Source organism: Otolemur garnettii, unplaced genomic scaffold (genome assembly GCF_000181295.1).
Source record: "Otolemur garnettii isolate 467f Iridium unplaced genomic scaffold, OtoGar3 scaffold00190, whole genome shotgun sequence".
NCBI lineage: Eukaryota > Metazoa > Chordata > Mammalia > Primates > Galagidae > Otolemur > Otolemur garnettii.
This window is the reverse complement of record NW_003852585.1, coordinates 1,689,035-1,694,047: the sequence shown is the minus strand read 5'-3', so window position 1 is coordinate 1,694,047 and position 5,013 is coordinate 1,689,035. Positions and strand designations below refer to the sequence as shown.

Here is a 5,013-nt window from a genome sequence, read left to right as displayed (position 1 = left end):
TGTAATCTAAAAGTTTGTACACTCATAATAATTTGAAATAAATAAAAAGAGAGAAGTTTACAAAGTTCTAGGAACATAAAAAAAGGAAGGCTATTCTAATGAGGAAGATCTAGGCAGATACCTCTAACGTGGTGGCATTTTCCCTCAAAGGATGGGAGGAATTTTGACAAATGCTGGGGAGTACTAGAGGAATGGGAACAGAAACCTGAGCTATAGTAATGCCCAATTGGAACCAGGCTGCCTATATTTGAACCCCAGCTTGGCCCCTTAATAGCTATGATGTTTAGCAAGTTGCTTGGCCTCTATGTGCCATAGTGCTTAATGTTTATAATTGGGATGCTAACAGTACCTCCCTTGTGGGGTTGTTATGCACACTGCTTAAGCTGATGTAGGTAAAGAGTCCAAAACAGTGCCTGAGACTCAGAAAGCACTTTCCATTATTTTCTTTCTTTTATTTTTTTTGTTCAATAAATTTTTATTTTTCTAAACATACAGTTGATTGGAACCCTGTTCATGCATCTTCACCAGCAGCTGGGCATCTCTACCCTTGGTATTTCTGGTGTAAATTACTTGAGCTCTGTGCTTTGAAACCAGTTTGGTAAGTCCTTTACTAAGGAGCTCCTGAAGGGCTGCCCTGGCCAGGGAACCTTGAATCTTCAGTCTCTCAGAGACCACAGCTGGAGTGATAGGCTTATAGCTGGGAACTTCCTTCCGGAGTTTGTCATATGTAGCTTTGTCAAACAAGACTAGGTTGTTGAGCTTGTCCCCAACTTTGCCCTTGGACCACTTCTTCTTTTTGGCTTTGCCCTCAGATTTGTTCACTGGGTCTTTGTCTTTCTTGGCTGACTGTCCAGCATCTTTCTTCTTATCATCCTTGGGCGGCATTGCGAAGCTCGGAGAGGAGCTGCCACTACCGCAGCCTAGCTAAGATGTCGGACAAAAAGCACTCTCCATTATTTTCATGCTATGCACACAGTAGTCAAAACCCATTTTAGCTTTGCAATTATCACATTCTAAGGTAATGAGTGGCTTGGTTTTAATTGCCTGCAGCTTAATGAAGCAGACAATAAAAATTAGAATTTTTCTTTTCCTAATTAAAGTCTTGGAAGAATATAAGTTATCTCCAATTGACTAATAAACAGGATGTGCACCAAAAGCTTTCTTGGACATCTCCTTTTGGAACTCTGAAGACATTTGTTGATGGAAACATTGTATTCTGTTGTGGCTGGATTAGTCCACCAAAGCCACATAAGCCTCAATGGAGCAAAATACCAGGCCTAAGGGTGCCAATGGGAATTCTAGAGTCTTGAAGTGGAAGGTTCCTCTCATGTAGTGGGCAGAAAAGGAGACCCTTATCCAGACTTGATAAGGGGACAAGTCACTTCAATTCAACTACCATTTCCTAGAGAACCCACTGTGCCTAACACTGTGCTCAGTGCTACAGGGGGACGTCAGAGGTGAGCTCCATGTGACCTTTTTAAAAAGGATATTATAATTGCAGTTCTCCTTCCTCCCCTTTCTTGTTCTTCAGGTCCCTCAGGCTATGCTAAACCCTCCACTTCAGCATCTCTTTTAAGCTTGCTCCTTAACCCCCTCTGTGGAAAAAAAAAAAGGGCAGATCAGTTATAATGCAACTCAGTGTTAAGCCAGAAGAAGTTGAGTTAAAAAAGTTCACTTTGAAGTTGGAGCTAACAAGCAGGCAGCTCAACCCAGTCCTCTATCCACCCACTGGGTTCTCTTCTTACTCTGTTGTCCTGGAAAACCTGGGTGGTCACATGAGAATTTTCACCCAGTTAAATGAGATTTCAGCTAGGGCATAGGGACAAAGGTAGAGTAGAAAGGTGCTGAAATGATCATTTGTGGGTCAGGGAGTGGATTCATCTCCACTTCTTCTCTTGCAACTAATGTGTGTTTGTGTGTGGGTGATTGTGTGTGTGTGTGTGTGTGTGTGTGTGTCGGGGTGGGGGTAGAGTCTGCAGTTCACATGTAATGAGTCAAATGGAGATAAGAACCATGCCCTACCTTGATCTCATTGACCCAATGTCAGGCTGATAGACCTAACATTTGACTCAACATTATTCAAGAACTGGAAATATGAAATTGGTGACAAGCTCACAGCCCCAGGTCTGTGATGTATTGGCTTACCTCCTCCCTTGCAATGTGCTGAGAGGAAAAAAAGAATCTTTTCCTAGAGGTGATGAGAAGTTTGACATGGCCAAGAAAGTTTCTGTAGAAATGAATTTACCATAACAAAGGTGCTAAAATTAAAAGCTAGCTTCTAGGGTTTCGGATTTCAAAATAATCAAGTCTCTAGTTATTGTCATATACCAACACCACGTCATAGAGAAAAAGAAAAAGATTATTCTGCAAAAGCTAGGGCAGACAGGCAGCAAGTTCTCTTTTAGCTAAACTTATTTAAAAACTCTCAAGAGAATGAATCCAAATTGATCATGGAACAATTGATCAATGATGACTAAGTGTGGCTCGACATTGATTTGCCTTGTGTAGCTACAGAGCTATTTGTTGGAAAGAATGATAAATAAACCCCAAAGCCACTCCCTTCAGCACTATGTGAATGCAAATTCAACCTTGATATTTTTTGACTGGCTTATTTTCTGCATTGTATTATTATTTTCTGGAGAGATTTTTGTTCTTAGCGTAGGGGAAGGTCCTTCATTGTGAAGAGTCAATATGCTTCCAAATTTAACTGGCAATTTTTTGAAGAGAAATTTATATTGACTTTCAAAATGTAGAAAATTGATGAAGGCAAATGAATACCCAGATCCATTAGATGAAATCACTTTTTGTTTTCCAGCTTGCTAGGATAGAATCTCAGAATTATGCAGTAATATTGGGGAGAGCCAACAAGACCATTTGAGTCAACAGGAAGAATGAAACGTTTTAATCAATGTTTAATCAAACTTCCTCTGGTGGCTTACCAATGGAAACAACATTAGAGGAATGTAAAATATGTTTTGGTAACAATATCTACATCATTGGCACTAGGTCTGGAAGTAGGCGTATGGGATGGGGGGCCCCTTCTGGTCCCACAATGCCTGAGCCTATCTTCCTGGTCTGTGGCTTGCTGACGACTCAGTGGTTCCCTACTGTTGGCCTAAGAATATGTACTGTGCCCCTGCCATATGGTGTGGAGGTCACAATGGAAGGGTCAGGAGTAAATGTTTGCTGTGCAATTTTCTTTTCCTCTACTCAACTCTTAAACACCAACATTTCTCAGGGTTCTTCTGCCTTAGGCCATCTTCTTTCCAGACCATGCATTTTCCAAGGCAAGCTCATTCATTTTGGTGGCTTCCGTTATTAACTGCAAGTATGACCTTGTAGACCCAACACTACATACATACTGGTCATCTTTATCGAAATGTCCTTCAAGTTCAGCACCTCTTTCCCACAAACTCCTTTTGCATTCCTTATCCTAATTAATGGCATCCTCATTGGCATGTCACTCAAGCCAGAGCAGAGACTTGGAAGTCATCCTAGATTCCCCTCCATCTCCCAAACTCATGTACAATCTAGCTTCAACTCTTAGTGATTTTGTCTTCTAAGTGTGCTCTCTAATCTGTCTATTTCACCACTTCTCTAGTCCAAGGCATACTTTCTCTTGCCTGGACCTCCACTTTCTTTTTACCTCCTTATAATCCATTCTCTACACTGCACCAGAATGCTGCTGCTAAACAAAGCAAAAGAAAGCAAAAGCACAATCTGATCAGGCCACTTCTCCCCTTCAAATATGCATTGCTTCCCTGTTGACTGTAGAATCAAATCAAGCTTTGCTTCTCACCACTGAAAGACTTCTTATTTCTGAGACCAAACCATCCTGGTTCTTTCAGGCCTCTGTGCTTCTATATATACTCTCACTTTGACCAAATGGCTACCATAACCTAGTAGTAGTTAAGATAGCAGGCACTCTGGAATCAGATAGATCTAGGTTTAAATCCTGGCTCTGCCTTCTGTCTAAACTAGCTGTGTGACCTTAGTAAGTTACGTAATCTCTCTAAATGCTAATCTTCCCACTTTTTAGTTGAGGATAACTAAAGCACCTATGCACAGAAATAAATGAGATAGGACATGAGAAGCACTTATTATTAGTCCCTGCCTTCTTTACTGAGTGAGGGCCTGGTGAGACCCAGGTCAGACATCACATGTCACCCCCTCTGGAAATCTTTGCTTACCTAAAGAGGTCATAATTCATCTTTATCTCCTTAATATTCCCATAAGATCTTTTGTTCATACATAGTTTTGGCCTCATGTCCCACCTGCACTCAAAGTGTTTGCACCTTTGTCTCTCCCCCACACACACACCTGGCACAACAGCCAACACAGTGATCACACTCAGTGTTTGTTGAATGCTGAATAAGCAAGGAAGACTTCTGGAATGTTAGGTTTGTCCTCTAAATTTGAAGGAGCAATATATTACAGAGTAACCTCAGCAATGTGGAGAGAAGGGTTCTGTCAGGGCTCTAATGTCCCTTCAGTATTTTTATTTATGAAATAAACTCCTTGCCAAATTTTTGTTTGTCTATAACTCTAACTTTTTCTCCCTTTCTGTCCTGTGAGGGGAGAGTTTCCAGTGCTGATTCCATCTAAACACTCAGGGCTGTCAGCAATTGCCTATGGCCCTCCACTCTGCCAGAGACTGCAGCTGGGGAAGGCAAAGCCAGAGCCTTATTTAGCCCAGACGGTCTTTCCTTCACTCTGTGTTGAGGGAAGAAAGCAAAGACATCTTCTCGGGATTATTATCCTATGCATGTCCCTTGCCCTTCAGGGCCTCAGTTTCCCCATCTATTACTTGAGACCTCACTAGGTGATCTCAAAGGCCCTTCTCAGGGTGAACGTTTTTTGGTGGTGAATAATGTTTGCTTGTTGGTTTGTAGAGATTATATTGTGTCTCTACACATATTGCCTCCCTTTATGAAATAAAGCCCATGACATAAGTATTGTCATCTCTATGTTTCAAATTAACTGAGGCTAGAATGACCACGTCAGTTCTACAAA

The 5,013-nt window shown here is 41.5% G+C and overlaps 1 pseudogene; it reads right to left on the bottom strand.

Moving 5' to 3' along the window:
- Positions 1 to 511: 511 nt before the first annotated feature.
- Positions 512 to 885, bottom strand: LOC100962940 (annotated as a pseudogene).
- Between the last annotated feature and the right edge of the window lie 4,128 nt (positions 886 to 5,013).